General features: G+C 31.9%; 1 long non-coding RNA gene across 1 annotated transcript; it reads left to right on the forward strand.

Moving 5' to 3' along the window:
• Positions 1–2,600: 2,600 nt before the first annotated feature.
• On the forward strand, positions 2,601–15,518 carry LOC134709607 (uncharacterized). Its single transcript, XR_010106001.1, has 4 exons — positions 2,601–2,699; positions 9,656–9,793; positions 13,515–13,565; positions 15,028–15,518. It is a non-coding gene; the product is annotated as an uncharacterized LOC134709607 (long non-coding RNA).
• Positions 15,519–21,972: the final 6,454 nt, after the last annotated feature.

The raw sequence follows: 21,972 nt of genomic DNA on the forward strand, positions 1-21,972 counted from the left end.
ACCGTGAAGTCATTGTTAGGTTAGGTAAACTTCCCTCCTTTAATAGTAGACTAGCCCAACAGATAACCAATCTATCTCTCTGTAGGACTAAGCTACTTTAAAGGAGGGTAGTAAACCTTACATAACAATGACTTCACAGTTCAGCTAACAAGCAAGCTAACCAAAGATATTACCATTAGCTACATACTGACTGAAATCTCCTATAAACAAATATTAAATAGATATAGGAAGATGTGGTATGAGTGCCAATGAGACAACACTCCATCCAAGTAACAATTTATAAAAGTAAACCATTGTAGGTCAAGTTAAGGCATTTAACACAGAGCCTTGGCTCACACCGAACAGCAAGCTATAAAGAGCCCCCAAAATGACTAGTAGGTCTAATCTATATAAAAACGACTGAGAAACGAGAAACACGTACGAACTACATAAACAGATGACAACTACTGCACATCAGATTAAGGACAGATGCAAACATTCGCAGCGGGATTAAACGTTAAAGTACGATTATTTTATTTCATAGAATGTGGAATGTTTATTCCTATCATTAAGAGAAAAGCTACTTGCTAATCATTTGTTTTATGCCGTAATAACCATGTTCCACATTAGAAAGGGGTTTGGATACAGCTAATACATTCAATTTGCTGCTTACACATGTATTATACCTGTCTGAAATCAGGAGCATGTTTTGTTTTGTATCGTGTCTGTTTTCCGTTGTTAAGTATAAAAAAATGCTATTAATTTGACACTGGTCAATTTGAGGTCATTTAGCTTACTTTGCTCAGACTCAATATTCAACACCATATTCATTTAAAAGTTCTCTCATTGGCAGGAAGAGTTTACCAAATATTATATAATCATATCAGTTACTGTAGCAGGATAATTCGATTATTATGGCGGTTCCTTCAACAGACATCCGGATTAAATCTCAACAATTTACACCGTTTTTTGTAACTTATGTTTGTTGCCCATTATGCACCAGGGGTCCCTTTTCAAAAGTCCTCCAACTACTACCTCATCATGTAAACTTAAGTAGAGGGTCAATGTCATACGCTATGTTAAAGAAATCTTCTACTTGCTCGTTTTTGCCTGTGAAGACCACAAAACCGTCATCTCTATATTGACAATGTAATTTGAATTTTTCTTTCCATTGGTACTTATTGAAGATCTTTATTAATAGGACAAAAATATGAAGATATGTGCGTAATGGTGAAAATATACCACCCATGAGCGCTCTTATATCTTGTTTGTATAACTGTGCAATACACCCAAATTCATTGTTTCTAAGAAATATTTTAACAAAGACAGTTAAACCTTTTTTGTTGGGAATCTTTAAAGGATATTCTTGTGTATTAATTAATTTTAAGTACTGCATTGATAACCGTTTCTTTTAAATTAACGATCATATTTGTGTACATTTACGTTATATCATAGAATGCATTTCCTTTTTATCTTGTGTGACTCTATCTTATTTTGATAAAATGAAATCTGTGGTTTCTAGAATTCAAAAGTTATGCCTCTTCAGTAATGGTTTTATATTAGGTCAATTAATTTCTCAATCTCAATACATCTCTTGGGAGAGTTACACCTATATTGGTGATCGGTCGTAATGAATTAATTAATTAATGTACATTGTATCATACTAGTTTACCAGTTCGCAATGCCTCATTACATGCATTTATGATTTCTCGGGAATTTTTGGAGGGCTGAGATATATGTGTCCATGTTTTGAATCATTAATATACTTTTAAAATTATACGTCTGGATAGCTATTTCGTTTTGTTCTCAACGAAACTTTGATTTAGTTGATTTTCAACTATATATTTTATTATCATATAGCAAATAAGTGAGTTAGCGATCAGTGTAAAGTTCTTAATTGCCATGTTTTAAATATATATTGAAAACCCCGTATGGAGGTGCTCTTAATTGCAGGAAGCTAATACAGATAAGAAGAACAAATGTTCCGAATGAACAATAAGAGAGTTCCGAATATTCCTCCATAGAACATATTTCTAACTAATCACTAAATATGCGTGAACCCTCAGGGATGGGCCAACTTGAATGCGCAAAATCCCCCACAAATGACGTCATACAGCCGGTCGTGCTACCGGCTCCCTGAAAGTTGTCCGATGAACATGGGGGATAGAAAATGGCCAGAACTACAAGAAATGTTATTAAAACGGAGATAGAATAAATAGAAAGAAATTAAAACAACCCCCTGAAATCACTGAGTTTGAAGGATTAACAAGGCAACAATGAGTACCGTCACACACCAAAAGTTTCATTTCTGTTGGTTAATTAAAGTAAACAATGACATTTAAAGCACTATTTTGTGTCAGGGTAAGGATAGTATTTACTTTTAATAATTTGGAGGGAGTAATTGGTGGTCTGACACCACTAACAGACCGTTGTGTCAGTTATTGTTTAAACATTTTTGATGGGTTTTAGGGGTTACACTAATGACTGGGAGGTATATAATATACAAGGTTAAAGACATTGTAACCCGGACTGTAACCTCGTATTTGTGCGCATGCGCGACCGGAACTGGGCGGATCCGGTAATTTCTACTTTCACTTTTTGAAAAAAATCTTCTATGTGGAGATAGATTTGTGTTAATAGGACTTGAAACTTGAAACTGGTGAAAATGTAACAAATCTTGTAAAACGAGTGCTCAAAACAAGAGTGGTTTGATGTTCATGGTAATTTTTCATACACCTTATCAGGGGCGAATCCAGCCATTTAAAAAAAAGGGGGGGGGGGGGGGGGGTCAACTATAGAACATATTTTATTTCCAATTAAGGGCCCACAAGGGGCATGCAGAGCATACACGATTAAGGAAAAAGAATATTAATTTGATAGATACATAGATACAAACATTATTTTACATACAGTAACAATACAATTACTAACTCATATTCACTTTAATAAATTTACCAACAGCATTAAGGACCTGATTGTCTTCACAGTTTAATAAATAAATAAATTTATGCTGATTATCCAGTAAAGAAAAATTTGGAATTCTTTAGCAAAAAATAAGTCACCATTCCAATGCATTGATCGTTAAAAAAAGGGGGGTCCAACCCCCCTGAACTCTCCCCTGGATCCGCCACTGTACCTTATCACTATTTGTCCGCCATTACTGGATATCACACAGGTTGTAGTTAAATTTTGAAGTAAAAAAAATTATCTGAAGCCACAAAGGAAAAATGATTGTTATATTCCTCAAAAGTTCTATGCAGTCGGGTCAGGCGGGGTTACCAATAATTAAGGTGTATTCAATATGATAGATAATTGCTATATATCTAGGACCATGATTTATCTCTTCTGTCACTTTATGATATTGGTCGAGGGTGATGCGGCATGTGATACGGATTTTGCCATGTTATATATGCTTTATCATATATTTCACCAGACTTTATATATATGTCACCATACTTTATATATCTGTCACCACACTTTATATATATATGTCACCAGACTTTATATATCTGTCACCACACTTTATATATCTGTCACCACATGCACATTTTATATATCTGTCACCAGACTTTATATATCTGTCACCACACTTTATATAGCTGTCACCAGACTTTTTATATATATATATGTCACCAGACTCCGTCACAACACTTTATATATCTGTCACCACACTTAATATATATCTGTCACCACACTTTATATTCTGTCACCACACTTTATATTCTGTCACCACACTTTATATATCTGTCACCACACTTTATATTCTGTCACCATACTTTATATATCTGCCACCACACTTTATATATCTGCCACCACACTTTCTATTTCTGTCACTAAACTTTCTATATCTGTCACCAGACTTTATATATCTGTCACCAGACTTTATATATCTGTCAACACACATAATATATATCTGTCACCAGACTATGTCACCACACTTTATATATCTGTCACCACACTTTGTATATCTATCACCACATTTTATATATCTGTCATTACACTTGACATATCCATTTCCACACTTTATATATCTATCACTACTTTATATATCTGTCACCACACTTTATATATCTGCCACCACACTTTATATATCTGTCACTGAACTTTCTATATCTGTCACCACTCTTTAGATATCTGTCACCAAACGTTATATTTCTGTCACCACACTTTATATATCTGTCACCACTCTTTGTATATCTATCACCACACTTTATATATCTGTCATTACACTTGACATATCCATCACCACACTTTATATATCTATCACCACTTTAAATATCTGTCACATGACTTTATATATCTATCATCACACTATATTTATCTATCACCATACTTAATATATCTGTCACCACACTTCATATATCAATCAGCACACTTTATATATCTCTCATTACACTTTATATATCTATCACCATACTTTATATATCTGTCACCGCACTTTATATATCTGTCACCACACTTTATATATATCTGTCATTATATGTTTATCCAACACCACACTTTATATATCCATAATGTCACTATATATCTATCACCCCACTTTATATATCTGTCACGACTCCTTATATAACTGTCACCACCCTTAACATATCCATCACCACACTTTATATATCAATCACCTCACTATATATATCTATCACCTCAGTCTAGCGGGACGGCTGCAGTGCAGGCGATATGGTGTCACGATATCACAGTAGCATGGGTTCGAATCCCGGCGAGGGAAGAATCAAAAATTTGCGAAAGCAAATTTACAGATCTAACATTGTTGGGTTGATGTTTAGACGAGTTGTATATCACCTCACTTTATATATCTATAATTACACTTTATATATCAATCAACACACTTTATATATCTATCACCACACTTTATATATCTGTCACCACACTTTATATATCTGTCACCACACTTTATATATATCTGTCACCAGACTCTGTCACCACACTTTATATATCTGTCACCACACTTTGTATATCTATCACCACTTTATATATCTGTCACAAGACTTTATATATCTATCACCACACTTTATATATCTGTCACCACACTTTATATATATCTGTCACCAGACTCTGTCACCACACTTTATATATCTGTCACCACACTTTGTATATCTATCACCACACTTTATATATCTATCACCATACTTAATATATCTGTCACCACACTTTATATAGCAATCAGCACACTTTATATATCTGTCAACACACTTTATATATCTATCACCATACTTTATATATCTGTCACCACACTTTATATATCTGTCACCAAACTTTATATATCTGTCATTATACTTAACATATCCATCACCACACTTTATATATCCATAATGTCACTATATATCCCACTTTAGATATCTGTCACCACACCTTATATATCTGTCACAACACTTAACATATCCATCACCACACTTTATATATGAATCACCTCACTATATATATCTATCACCTCACTTTATATATCTATATTTACACTTTATATATCAATCAACACACTTTACATATATATCGCCACACTTTATATATCTGTCATTACACTTGACATATCCATCACCACACTTTATATATCTATCATATCCATCACCACACTTTATATATCTGTCACTACTTTATATATCTGTCACCACACTTTATATTCTGTCACCACAATTTATATATCTGCCACCACACTTTCTATATCTGTCACCACACTTTATATATCTGTCAACTTTATATACCAGTCACCACACTTTATATATCTGTCACCATACTTTATATTTCTGTCACCACACTTTATATATCTGTAACCACTTTTTATATCTATCACCACACTTTATATATCTGTCATTACACTTGACATATCCATCACCACACTTTATATATATGTCACCACTTTATATATCTGTCACAAGACTTTATATATCTATCACCACACTTTATATATCTATCACCATACTTTATATATCTGTCACCACACTTTATATATCAATCAGCACACTTTATATATCAATCAGCACACTTTATATATCTGTCACCACACTTTATATATCTATCACCATACTTTATATATCTGTCACCACGCTTTATATATCTGTCACCAAACTTTATATATCTGTCATTATACTTAACATATCCATCACCACACTTTATATATCCATAATATCACTATATATCTATCACCCACTTTATTTATCTGTCACCACACCTTATATATCTGTCACAACACTTAACATATCCATCACCACACTTTATATATGAATCACCTCAATATATATACCTATCACCTCACTTAATATATCTATATTTACACTTTATATATCAATCAACACACTTTATATATATATCACCACACTTTATATATCTGTCATTACACTTGACATATCCATCACCACACTTTATGTATATATCACTACTTTATATATCTGTCACCACACTTTATATTCTGTCACCACAATTTATATATCTGCCACCACACTTTCTATATCTGTCACCACACTTTATATATCTGTCACCAAACTTTATATACCAGTCACCACACTATATATATCTGTCAACATACTTTATATTTCTGTCACCACACTTTATATATCTGTCACCACTCTTTGTATATCTATCACCACACTTTATTTATCTGTCATTACACTTGACATATCCATCACCACACTTTATATATCTATCACCACTTTATATATCTGTCACAAGACTTTATATATCTATCACCACACTTTATATATATATCACCACTTTATATATCTGTCACAAGACTTTATATATCTATCACCTCACTTTATATATCTATCACCATACTTTATATATCTGTCACCACACTTTATATATCAATCAGCACACTTTATATATCAATCAGCACACTTTATATATCTGTCACCACACTTTATATATCTATCACCATACTTTATATATCTGTCACCACACTTTATATATCTGTCACCAAACTTTATATATCTGTCATTATACTTAACATATCCATCACCACACTTTATATATCCATAATGTCACTATATATCTATCACCTACTTTATTTATCTGTCACCACACCTTATATATCTGTCACAACACTTAACATATCCATCACCACACTTTATATATGAATCACCTCACTATATATATCTATCACCTCACTTTATATATCTATATTTACACTTTATATATCAATCAACACACTTTATATATATATCACCACACTTTATATATCTGTCATTACACTTGACATATCAATCACCACACTTTATGTATCTATCACTACTTTATATATCTGTCACCACACTTTATATTCTGTCACCACAATTTATATATCTGCCACCACACTTTCTATATCTGTCACCACACTTTATATATCTGTCACCAAACTTTATATACCAGTCACCACACTTTATATATCTGTCAACATACTTTATATTTCTGTCACCACACTTTATATATCTGTCACCACTCTTTGTATATCTATCACCACACTTTATATATCTCTCATTACACTTGATATATCCATCACCACACTTTATATATCTATCACCACTTTATATATCTGTCACAAGACTTTATATATCTATCACCACACTTTATATATATATCACCACTTTATATATCTGTCACAAGACTTTATATATCTATCACCTCACTTTATATATCTATCACCATACTTTATATATCTGTCACCACACTTTATATATCAATCAGCACACTTTATATATCAATCAGCACACTTTATATATCTGTCACCACACTTTATATATCTATCACCATACTTTATATATCTGTCACCACACTTTATATATCTGTCACCAAACTTTATATATCTGTCATTATACTTAACATATCCATCACCACACTTTATATATCCATAATGTCACTATATATCTATCACCTACTTTATTTATCTGTCACCACACCTTATATATCTGTCACAACACTTAACATATCCATCACCACACTTTATATATGAATCACCTCACTATATATATCTATCACCTCACTTTATATATCTATATTTACACTTTATATATCAATCAACACACTTTATATATATATCACCACACTTTATATATCTGTCATTACACTTGACATATCAATCACCACACTTTATGTATCTATCACTACTTTATATATCTGTCACCACACTTTATATTCTGTCACCACAATTTATATATCTGCCACCACACTTTCTATATCTGTCACCACACTTTATATATCTGTCACCAAACTTTATATACCAGTCACCACACTTTATATATCTGTCAACATACTTTATATTTCTGTCACCACACTTTATATATCTGTCACCACTCTTTGTATATCTATCACCACACTTTATATATCTGTCATTACACTTGACATATCCATCACCACACTTTATATATCTATCACCACTTTATATATCTGTCACAAGACTTTATATATCTATCACCACACTTTATATATATATCACCACTTTATATATCTGTCACAAGACTTTATATATCTATCACCACACTTTATATATCTATCACCATACTTTATATATCTGTCACCACACTTTATATATCAATCAGCACACTTCATATATCAATCAGCACACTTTATATATCTGTCACCACACTTTATATATCTATCACCATACTTTATATATCTGTCACCACACTTTATATATCTGTCACCAAACTTTATATATCTGTCATTATACTTAACATATCCAACACCACACTTTATATATCCATAATGTCACTATATATCTATCACCTACTTTATTTATCTGTCACCACACCTTATATATCTGTCACAACACTTAACATATCCATCACCACACTTTATATATGAATCACCTCACTATATATATCTATCACCTCACTTTATATATCTATATTTACACTTTATATATCAATCAACACACTTTATATATATATCACCACACTTTATATATCTGTCATTACACTTGACATATCAATCACCACACTTTATGTATCTATCACTACTTTATATATCTGTCACCACACTTTATATTCTGTCACCACAATTTATATATCTGCCACCACACTTTCTATATCTGTCACCACACTTTATATATCTGTCACCAAACTTTATATACCAGTCACCACACTTTATATATCTGTCAACATACTTTATATTTCTGTCACCACACTTTATATATCTGTCACCACTCTTTGTATATCTATCACCACACTTTATATATCTGTCATTAAACTTGACATATCCATCACCACACTTTATATATCTATCACCACTTTATATATCTGTCACAAGACTTTATATATCTATCACCACACTTTATATATCTATCACCATATATATATATATATATATATCATCCTTTTGTTTATATATCATCACACTGTATATATCTTAATACTATTCTGTGGACCCTTTACCTCACTGTATATACACATAACCCCACTATAACTAAGTCCACACTTATCACCTATCTATATATATTTATCACCATCATATCATATTTATAGTAACACAATGATTATATCTATCATCATTCTTTATCTATTTTTCAGAAGACTGTATACTATAACTTGTTGTATCTTCTCTAAGTCAGAGAAATGTACTGGTCATTGTATAATTTGCAGTTGAAGGAGATATGCAGATATGCAATGTCCACTGAGATATGTTTGTATAAGCTTGTATACTTGTTATGTAGCAATTATCAAATTCATTATTTATATTTGTGTTCTTCTTGCAGAAATACCAAACAACATTTTGCAGGGATTTAGAGGTCATTGGTGAAAATGGAAGAAAGGAAATGGTTCATCTAATTTTAAGTGAAATAACAAGAATAGTTAAATGATTTACAACCAAGCAGCACTCAGAAATAGTGATGGTAAAGTATTTTTAGAAAATAATACTTGAAAAAAGATATACTGTAAACCAACTAATTTTCGCGAGCGATTTATTTTCGCGACTTTCGCGGGTAAAAAAATCATGAAAATAACGCGAATATAAATCGTCGCGAATATGTCAATCTTTGATCTTTCCTTATTAAACTTCATCAAGTAAATCAGATAATCGCGAAATTAAATACCCGCGAAGTGGTCAAGGGTAAAACGCGAAATAAAGTATCCGCGAAAATAAGTTGGTTTACAGTATACAGTGTGGTGCTTTATAAATTATATATTCCTCCATTGCTACAGTCGCTGTATTTAGCACCACATTCTTCATATATATCACAACAGTCTCAATAGGAACCCCCATACTATGATTATCTATCACTACAGTCTCAATAGCTATCCCCATACTATGATTATCTATTACTACAGTCTCAATAGCTATCCCCATACAATGATTATCTATCACTACAGTCTCAATAGCTATCCCCATTCTATGATTATCTATCACTACAGTCTTAAAAGCTATCCCCATACTATGATTGTCTATCACTACACTCTCCATACCAATGCTAACAGTCATTATGTATATATCATAATAGTATCATAATGTTCTCTATGTATATCTTGGGATAATAAAAACGCTACCCCTTACTTTATTTATCAATCACCTCACTTCATATATTAATCACCACACTCTCTATATATATCCCCAACTCTCTGTATGCGCCCCAAAAGTCTCTCTCAGTCTCTGTATATCTCCACAAAATAAACACCTATCATCTTACTTTATTTATCAATCACCTCACTATATGTATCAATCACCACTCACACACTCTCTATATCTATCCCCCACTCTTTTTTGTATACCCCAAACGTCTCTCTGTATAACTCCACAAAATAAACACCTATCACCTAACTTTATTTATCAATCACCTCACTTTATGTATCAATCACCACACTCTATATATATCCCCAACTCTCTATATCTACCCAAAAAGTCTCTATGTACAAATGATGTATATCTCCACAAAATAAACAACTATCATCTTACTTTATTTATCAATCACCTCACTATATGTATCAATCACCACTCACACACTCTCTATATCTATCCCCCACTCTTTTTTGTGTACCCCAAAAGTCTCTCAGTATATCTTCACATAATAAACACCTATCACCACACTTTATTTATCAATCACCTCACTTTATATATCAATCAACACACTCTTTATATGTATCCCCATAATCTCTGTGTCACTCACCACACTGTCAATATCTATACCTTTAGTCTCTATGTTTATGACCACATTATCAACACCTATCACCTTACTTTATTTATGCATCACCTCCCTTTATATATTAATCACCACACACTTACTATATATATCCCCGTACTCTCGATATGTATTCCCACAGTCTCTATGTTTATGACCACATCATAAACACCTACCATCTTCCTTTTTTTAATCAATCACCTCACTTTATACATGAATCACCACACACTCTCTAGTTCTATCCCAAAACTCTCAATATCTACCCCCATAGTCTCTATGTTTATGACCAAATAACAAACACCAATCATTTTACTTTATTTATCCATCATCTAATTTTATATATCAATCACCACACACTCTCTATATCTATCCCCATACTCTCAATATACATCCCCACAGTCTCTATGTTTATAACCACATTTTAAACACCTATCACCTTACTTTATTTATTCATCACCTCACTTAATATTATGATCACCACACACTCTCTATTTCTATCCCAATACTTTCGATATCTATCCCCACAGTCTTTATGTTTATGACCTCACAATAAACACCTATCACCTCATTTTATTTATCCATCACCTCACTTTATATATCAATCACCACACACTCTCTATATTTATCCCCAAACTCTCAATATCTATCCCCATAGTCTCTATGTTTATGACCAAATAACAAACACCCATCACTTTACTTTATTTATCCATCATCTGATTTTATATATCAATCACCACACACTCTCTATATCTATCCCAATACTCTCAATATCTATCCCCATTGTCTCTATGTGTATGACCACATCATAAACACCTATCACCTCATTTTATTTATCCCTCACCTCACTTTATATATCAATCACCACACACTCTCAATATCTATCCCCATACTCTCAATATCTATCCCCAATGTCTCTATGTTTATGACAACATCTTAAACACCTATCACCTCATTTTATTTATCCATCACCTCACTTTAAATATCAATCACCACACACTCTCTATATCTATCCCCATACTCTCAATATACATCCCCACAGTCTCTATGTTTATAACCACATTTTAAACACCTATCACCTTACTTTATTTATTCATCACCTCACTTAATATTATGATCACCACACACTCTCTATTTCTATCCCAATACTTTCGATATCTATCCCCACAGTCTTTATGTTTATGACCTCACAATAAACACCTATCACCTCATTTTATTTATCCATCACCTCACTTTATATATCAATCACCACACACTCTCTATATTTATCCCCAAACTCTCAATATCTATCCCCATAGTCTCTATGTTTATGACCAAATAACAAACACCCATCACTTTACTTTATTTATCCATCATCTGATTTTATATATCAATCACCACACACTCTCTATATCTATCCCAATACTCTCAATATCTATCCCCATTGTCTCTATGTGTATGACCACATCATAAACACCTATCACCTCATTTTATTTATCCCTCACCTCACTTTATATATCAATCACCACACACTCTCAATATCTATCCCCATACTCTCAATATCTATCCCCAATGTCTCTATGTTTATGACAACATCTTAAACACCTATCACCTCATTTTATTTATCCATCACCTCACTTTAAATATCAATCACCACACACTCTCTATATCTATCCCCATACTCTCAATATACATCCCCACAGTCTCTATGTTTATAACCACATTTTAAACACCTATCACCTTACTTTATTTATTCATCACCTCACTTAATATTATGATCACCACACACTCTCTATTTCTATCCCAATACTTTCGATATCTATCCCCACAGTCTTTATGTTTATGACCTCACAATAAACACCTATCACCTCATTTTATTTATCCATCACCTCACTTTATATATCAATCACCACACACTCTCTATATTTATCCCCAAACTCTCAATATCTATCCCCATAGTCTCTATGTTTATGACCAAATAACAAACACCCATCACTTTACTTTATTTATCCATCATCTGATTTTATATATCAATCACCACACACTCTCTATATCTATCCCCATACTCTCAATATCTATCCCCATTGTCTCTATGTTTATGACCACATCTTAAACACCTATCACCTCATTTTATTTATCCATCACCTCACTTTATATATCAATCACCACACACTCTCTATTTCTATTACCCCTTCTCTATATCTACCCCCCACAGTCTCTATGTATATTTCTACATATTAAACACCTTTACTTTATTGATCAATCACCTCACTGTATATTTTCACCTCAATTTATATATTATTTCTATCACACCACTGGGTATACCTTTCTAAGCCCTATTTATATCATTTTAAAAGTAGATATGAGCATGATAATAATTCACCTTTCTGTACAGAAATCTGTTTATGTTTATTCAGATTTTAAACTAAAAATGACTCAAATGTTATTATTTTTTTTTCTTCAGAAAAGTGAAACTAGATTTTTGAAAGATAGAACATAGAAGAAAAAGGAAAAGGTAATCTTCATTAAAATTAAAAGTATTACTTATAGTTATCAAAGGTACCAGGATTATAATTTAGTACGCCAGACGCAAGTTTCGTTTCTACATAAGACTCATCAGTGACGCTCATATCAAAATAGTTAAAAATCCAACAAATACAAAGTTGAAGAGCATTGAGGATCCAAATTCCAAAAGTTGTGCCAAATACGACTAAGGTAATTCATGCCTGGGATAAGAAAATTCTTAGTTTTTCGAAAAATTCAAAGTTTTGTAAACAGGAAATTTATAAAAAAAAATGACCAAATAATTGATATTCATGTCAACACCGACACTTTACTCTTTACATATGTATGTAAAGAGATAAATAGCAAAGTATTATACATATGTATGTAAAGAGATAAATAGCAAAGTATTATACATATGTATGTAAAGAGTTAATAAGCAATTAAACAATCCTGGTTGAAATGAAATAATTTAAAAGAAATGTTTTTTAAAGAATTACTGCTCCAACATATCGTGCAATATTTTATGTAAATATCATGTCAGATATCTTTTCAATAAAAGTATCAAATATGGTATACTATAACTGTCAGTCAAAGATTCTATCATTCAAGATGAGTAAACCTTAAAAATATATTGTTTCAGTGTTATTGTACTTGTAACTATGTCTACTTAATACTTCTGCTGGCACACACATAATGTATATACCACCACATATTATGTATCTACTGCAACACATAGTATAATTATGGCCACATATAATATATCTACCGCCACACATAATCAATCACCACACTACATAAGTCATTCACCACAGGCTGTGTATTTATCACCACAATATTTTTGTCTATCACCACACTGTGGTCTATCACCACACTGTGGTCTATCACCACACTATTGTCTATCACGACACTATGTCTGTCTATCACCACACTATGTGTTGTCTGTCACCACGCTATGTTTGTCTATCACCACAATTTGTTTGTCTATCACTTCAATATGTTTGTCTATCACCACACTATTGTCTATCATCATGCCTTGTTTACCTATCACCACACTATGTATGTCTATCACTGCAGTATGTTTGTCTATCACAACACTATATATTTTAATCATCACAGTTTACATATTCACCAACAAATTCTTATTACCAATACTTGATAAAAAGAAATAGTTATGATGAAGCCTTGTTTTCTCTCACATTGTCATTTCATAAAACAAAAAGGTAAATCATTTGAGTCATGGTTCTGTGTAAAGTAATTACTAAAGAAAAAAATAATTTTAACTTTTCATTTAAATGATTGGTCTCACAAATGAATTGTATTTCTGCATTACAAATTTTACAATTTGATACAATCTTGGGATTATGTTCTGTTTTTGCACTGATGGAAAATAAATAACAACTGTTTGAGGCATTGAAATTCTGTATTGTATTGGACTAACTATATATTCAACTGAACCATATATTATTTTGTAGGTTAAACAAGATTTAGTGCCGGCCACACAATTAAGAAAGAATACAAACAAGAATTCTTTACAGAACAGGGGAGACTATTTTACTGTGCTTAGATCTGTGTTTTTGTTATAATTAATTAATATTGTAATTTGTTCTTGGATAAAATATCTGTAATGTGGAGGACAACTGAACTGTGTTCTTATATATTGAAGACGTGCAATGATTTAAAATGCATTTAAGATGAACTTTTTACTACTCGGAAAATGGTTATCATTAAAGAAACAAACATAGAATTCATTTACATGAATACATTTTATATTCTATGTATAAAATGTTATCTAAAAGGTGAAAGTAAACAAATTCCTGGCTGTTTAAAATCAAATCAAAGCAGTTTTATTGTGTAGTTAAGAATGTGTAAACGTTGTTCATGCATTTATGTATTGGAATATTTAGAATTGTACAATGTATTGAGTTTAGTGGATCTTTCATTCTATGTTATTTAGGTTTGATTTTCATGAAATAAAAAGTTCTAAAATTTTATTATAACTTTTACTTTGTATCATTTTTCCAGCAACAATCCTATGTGATTGCTTTTCTGTATATATAATGAAATTCCTCATCTCTTTATTGACAAGAAATAAATATTGTGTCTATGATGATGATAAGAAAATGTAAACAGTCTTATGATAGGGAGACTTGGAAAATCTTGAAATAATTGTAAATGAAGCTCATAAAATAGAGTCAGTGGTTTCCTAAAATATTCAGATTATTCCAGAGGGAACATCTACAATCTTTTATGCACATTTTATATGTTATCGACTGTTAGTAGATATAGGAAGATGTGGTTAGACATGCATAGGTACTTTAGTCAGGGTGAAATATATCCAAAAGACACTTATAAAGTAGGCTGTATGTGTTGAAATTCTCCATGAAAATTTATTCAGTAGGCTGCAAGTGTTGATATTTGAGAGGGAAAATCTACAATGCTTCATACATATTTGGTATTTTCCCAACTGCAAGAGATATATTAAAGAGGAACGAAATATATAAGAGGAACAGTCAAACATAAATAGAAAATCTTAGGTACATTAGTAAGGATCAAATCTTTCCATCAACATTTATGCAGTAGGCTGCAAGCGTTCATATTTTAGATAGATCATCTACAATCCTTCATACACATTTTATATTTTACTGACTACAAGACATATAAAAAAAACATGAATATGAAATATTTCCAGGAAAATTATAAAGCTGTGGTTTGTGCTCATAGTTGAAGGCCGTATGGTGACCTTTAGTTGTTATTTTCTGTGTCGATTTGGTCTCTTGTGGAGAGTTGTCTCATTGGCAATCGATGCCATATCTTCTTTTTTTATAATTAGGAGGATGTAAGTGTTGATATTTGAGAAGGAACATCTACAATCCTTCATATATAGATATAACAAGATGTGATATTAGACAAATCTTCATCCAAGTCCCAAGTTTTAAAAGTAACCAATTATAACATGTTTAAGTCAAAGTTCGGTTTTCAACACAGAGTTTTTGCTCACACCGAACGGCAAGCTATATAGGGCCCAAACTATTGTGAACCATTCAAACGGGAACACAAACGAATTTATCTAAATGAAAAAAAACGAGAAACACTTATGAACCACGTCAACAAACAACAACCACCTAACATCAGGTACCTAATGAGGACAGGCGAATAAAAAATACAGCGGAATTAAATTTTTTTGATAGGTACCAAGCTTAACCCTTAACAGAACAACAGTGTGACATCACAACATAGAAAGACTCACTATGAAATATGAATTAAAATGGGTAAACTTAATAAAAAAAACATATAACCACAAACTTGAATGTATACACTGAACGAATGAGTTTGATATATGCCACAATGATAATACAAAATCATTAGACTAAGGGATTATATGTTAAACAATTTCACATGGATAACCACAACCTTTATTGTAAAGGATCACGTTTGGGAGTTTACCGACTACAGTAGCTATATAGATACTTAGGTATAACTGAAATCTATCAATGTACATTTATACAGTAGGCAGTATGTGCTTGAATTCGAGAAACAACACCTACAATCCTTTGTGTACATTTGATATAATACAAATTGCAGGATAATGGTCAGAATTTGTACAGTAGGCAGGATGAGCTAGAATTCGAGAAACAACACCTACAATCCTTTGTGTACATTTGATATAATACAAATTGCAGGATTATGGTCAGAATTTGTGAATCTGCACAAACTATCGTATCGTTTATGTTGGCACCATCCACAAAACGTAAACCGTTAGTTCTTTATCTGCATTTGTATCTTCAAGTTGTCTTTGTGTTTACTTTTGTAGGACATGTATCTGCTCATTATATTACTCGTTGTAATTATCACCATCTACTCTAAAACTCCTAACCGAAATGTAATAATCTGTTGGCATAATGTTAACTTTCTAATGTTGTAGTGCAATTTATATTGTAGTAGATTTTTTGTTCAGCATTGTATGTGGGTTTCATTACCGAAGCATGAACGTATTTTACAATAGGTTTATTTGAGAGATACACAGTGTTAAGGATTTGTATAGTGAGAAGGATTTTGCGGTTTATACAAATTCTTGCAAATATTTATCCATAAATTCTGAAAACCCTTTATTACAATAAGCTATACCTTCTTATAATCTTAACCATATTACATGATAATGGATTTTACACTCATTTTCTGAAACCCTATATTACAATAAATTAAACTTTCTCATTACAATAAATTAAAATTTCTCATAATCTTAACCATATAATCTTTAAGCATATCATTCTTTTATCAGATTTTTTATAGCGTATACTTTATGCACTTGGAGATTCACTTATATTCCCATGAAAAGCCTGAAATTAACAGGTACGCAAGCTCAAAATATAATTGTAGTTATCTTTAAGGTAAATTCGTTTTGGCATTACTTATATCTCTATTATTAAATAAATTAGGTTAAATCTTAAGGAGTTTATATACAGTTACACGAAAGGCTGTTCTCTCAGTCGTATTGATTTAAATCAAGAAAGGATTTGTCTTCAGAATAACCGATATTGCTTCAATTTAATACGCCGTTTCACACTGTGTTCCTTTTTTGAATAGCAGGTACACTTGTTCCAAGTTGGGGAGTAATTTTTAATCAATTATGCGACAGTTATATCAGTTTTTGTCCATATAGCACTTGACCCGTTTTCAACATGGTATTGAAAAGTCCAACATTATAGGTGTAAATCATATGTCAGCTGGTGTTCGCACACCAAACTTCAAGATCATTTAAGATCGACATGTTATAGTTTATAAAGTATCATCATTCATCGAAACATTTAACAGAGTGTTATAAGCAATTAAGATATTTTCTTCATTCCATTGTAAAATATGTTATAAATCTGAACATCGGACAGACGCTAAATTAATTTTTAGTCAAGCAAATCTGTTAATGCTACATCCATTTCTATGATTACTGATAGAATAACTGAATGCAAACAAACAGAAAAATATATTGAAAACTTCTTCAAATCTTGTATCTTGTACGTTTTAACAAATTACAAAGTTTAGCCATATATTTTTTTAAAGGTTATTCATATGTATCATGACAAATGTACTCGTATCAAGTTGAACTTCTAACTTATTTTACTACTGACTTCTGTGCGTGAAATATTCGTCGCTGGGCGTTGAACATTTATTCTAAAACAGTTGTTAGCATGACACGGGTTATGTTCTTCTCATATATGTTATGATGGTATGATGGTATGATGCTAAACCCCTAACGGGAAGGATTGTGCCTGATGTTCATATGATGAAATCATAATCTTTCAGTCAGTTTAATTGAAGTCTGGAGCTGGCATGTCAGTTAACTGCTAGTAGTCTGTTGATATCTATGTATTATTGTCATTTCGTCTATTTTCTTTGGTTACATCTTCTGACATCAGACTCGGACTTCTCTTGAACTTTTAATGTGCGTATTGTTATGCGTTTATTTTTCTACATTGGTTAGATGTATAGGGGAGGTTTGAGATCTCACAAACATGTTTAACCCCGCCGCATTTTTGCGCCTTTCCCAAGTCAGGAGCCTCTGGCCTTTGCTAGTCTTGTATTATTTTAATATTAGTTACTTGTGTACAATTCGGAAATTAGTATGGCGTTCATTATCACTGGACTGATATATATTTGTTTAGGAGCCAGCTGAAGGACGCCTCCGGGTGCGGGAATTTCTCGCTACATTGAAGACCTGTTGGTGACCTTCTGTTGTTGTTTTTTATTTGGTCGGGTTGTTGTCTCTTTGACACATTCCCCATTTCCATTCTCAATTTTATGCAACAGGAATTAATCAATATATATACCATTAAAAAATCAAGTACTCAGAAAACGTAGAAAAGTTGTTCCAGCTAATGATTTAGTAACAAACAAATGTGGTAGTCGTAAGAGGTAATACTTAATTAAATTCCATAAGAGTGAAATTATCTTTATTCATGATAGCAAGTTATCTATGTCAAGTAATTTTATATCACAACCAGATCTGAGCTTAAATCATGCCTTGAACATTCAACGATCTGTGTATATGAGAGAGTCGACAATTTGCTTAAATAAAATGACTATCTTCAGTTAAAAACCAAATCCTCTAAATATTTGCGGCTTCTGGTTGGTACTCCACAACATATATATTTTTTTATCTTTTTATCTGTATCTCTATTATTAACAAATATCAGTCTTTCTTCAATAATTCTAAACCACCCACGGAAAAAGATATATTCAGTGAAGATTTTTGGTGTGGTTTGTGTTGCTAAGTCTTCAGGTTTTTTATGGTTTTTTTTTAAAACTGTTGTTTGTGTTTGTGATTTGTTCTTTTTCTTTTTTATCCCTGGCGTTGTCCCTTTATTTTCTACGTCTCAGTTTGTAAGTCCCTTTGGTATCGATCGCCTCTCTCAAGCTTAACTTCTGCGAGGTTTTGAATAACTGCATCTGCTGTATGTTCCCTTCAAATCGATTGATAGTTGTGACTTTTTGAATCGCTATACTACATTTTCAATCAAATGGTAGAAGTTTTTTTTATAAATAGCCATTTATTATCAGCAACTAATAATTGTATGTCCACTTCGGTCAGGAAAATTATGAATACGGCATATATACTTGTAAAGAACTATTACGAAATCATGTTAGCTATATATTTTCTCCATAAAACTGTATATTAATGTTCGGCAAATAAGTTAAAATGCATGACTGTAGTTTTTCGTATTTTTCGCCATTGTCCATAGATTTGTTCGTGTGTTGTGAACAAAAGTGTATTATCAAAGGACATTTTCTTCATGAAAACTGAATATCAATGTTCGGCAAATAAAGTTAATAAACGCATGACTATTTTTTGGTATTTGTTTCCCAATTACCCTTAGATTTGCTCGTGCACATGTGTTGTTATGAACAAACATGTATTATCAAAAGACAGTAAAGACCGTGTAGATTCCATTCACTACAAACAAGTTAAAAATATCTAACGGTAGCTTTATGATTTTTTTGCTTTGAATAATTAAGACTTGATTTTCTCAATGCTAGTATGAAGAGATCAACTCTTTCGACATATGTCTTTCGGGATTAGATATTTCACTTTATAATAAATTTCCAAGTATTACCTAAATTATGAAATAACGTCTTTTGAGTAACAAACAAGTTTTAAGTAATCAACTGTATAAATTCTTCAATGGTTTTGAGTACATACAAATAAACAAAAAAATATTCAGAACCACGGCTGATACAAACTGGTTCCTAGAATTCGAAACAATACCAACTGCCTATATCTCATAACCATAAACAAAACATATACAGACTGTATATGGGATTCACAGACAATAAAAAGACTAGATGTATCTTACAACCATAGAAATACAAAGACTGTTTTAAAAACCACAGACTATTTACATTCAGATAACTTTAAAGAACCACAGACAATACATTCAGACTGTGAAGGAGAACCACAGGCAAAACACACTAACGTACCTAACAATTAGACAATACTTAAGAACACATGCAATACATATAAGTTTGAGTGGATTAACAACCACCTATAATGTAAGTTTTTTATACACATTGTTGTCAATATAATCGAATTTTATACATGTGAGAGGTTAAGCTAGCTATAAAACCAGTTTAGTTTAAAGCCACCAGTTTCAAAATCAGAAAATGTCTGTACCATTTTAGTAAAAAGACAGGTATTATACCAAATATGTCCGTTTTTTAAGCATTGTTATAAATAAATGGAATTTGATGCGACAGTCATTCAAGCGAGAGGTTTAGCGCTATAAAACCAGATTAAATCCACCCTTTTCTGCATTTGAGAATGCAGGTACAAAAACAGGAATATAACAGTTGTTGTTTATTCATTTGATGCATTTCATCATTTGATGTATTTCATCATTTGATTTTGCCATTTGATTGCTTTCCTTTTTGAATTTTCCTCGGAGTTCAGCATTCATTTATTTCAACTTTTATGCATTCTGTTTGATGTGTTTTTGCCTTTGATCAGGAACGTTCTATTTCTGCTTTTCCTAGGAGCTCTGTAATTTTTTTATTTTACTTCATACAAATCAAGCATATTCTTTTTGCTCTGCATGTTCTTAATTTGTGTCACGGAAGGATACCCATATCATACGTTATTCTAATACATGAAGAAAATCTTGAAGTAATCTTTCAATTAAACATTGTTTTACACATGCTTAAAACTTAAAAACTTGAAATGTGGTATGTTTATCAAGAAGATAACTATCCAATGGAGACTTTCAACAATGGCAAAACACATACCATATTGTATAATGTAGTTCAAAGGAGAAAACCAACCATGTCATTAGTGTAGACAACACATTTAGAAAGTGAGTAGAATCCAGTTTAGTCTGATGTTAAATCATTCTGTAATTGCCAAAAGTGCATTTGATATAAAACATGTAGAA

The sequence above is a fragment of the Mytilus trossulus genome, chromosome 3 (assembly GCF_036588685.1).
Source record: "Mytilus trossulus isolate FHL-02 chromosome 3, PNRI_Mtr1.1.1.hap1, whole genome shotgun sequence".
Lineage (NCBI taxonomy): Eukaryota > Metazoa > Mollusca > Bivalvia > Mytilida > Mytilidae > Mytilus > Mytilus trossulus.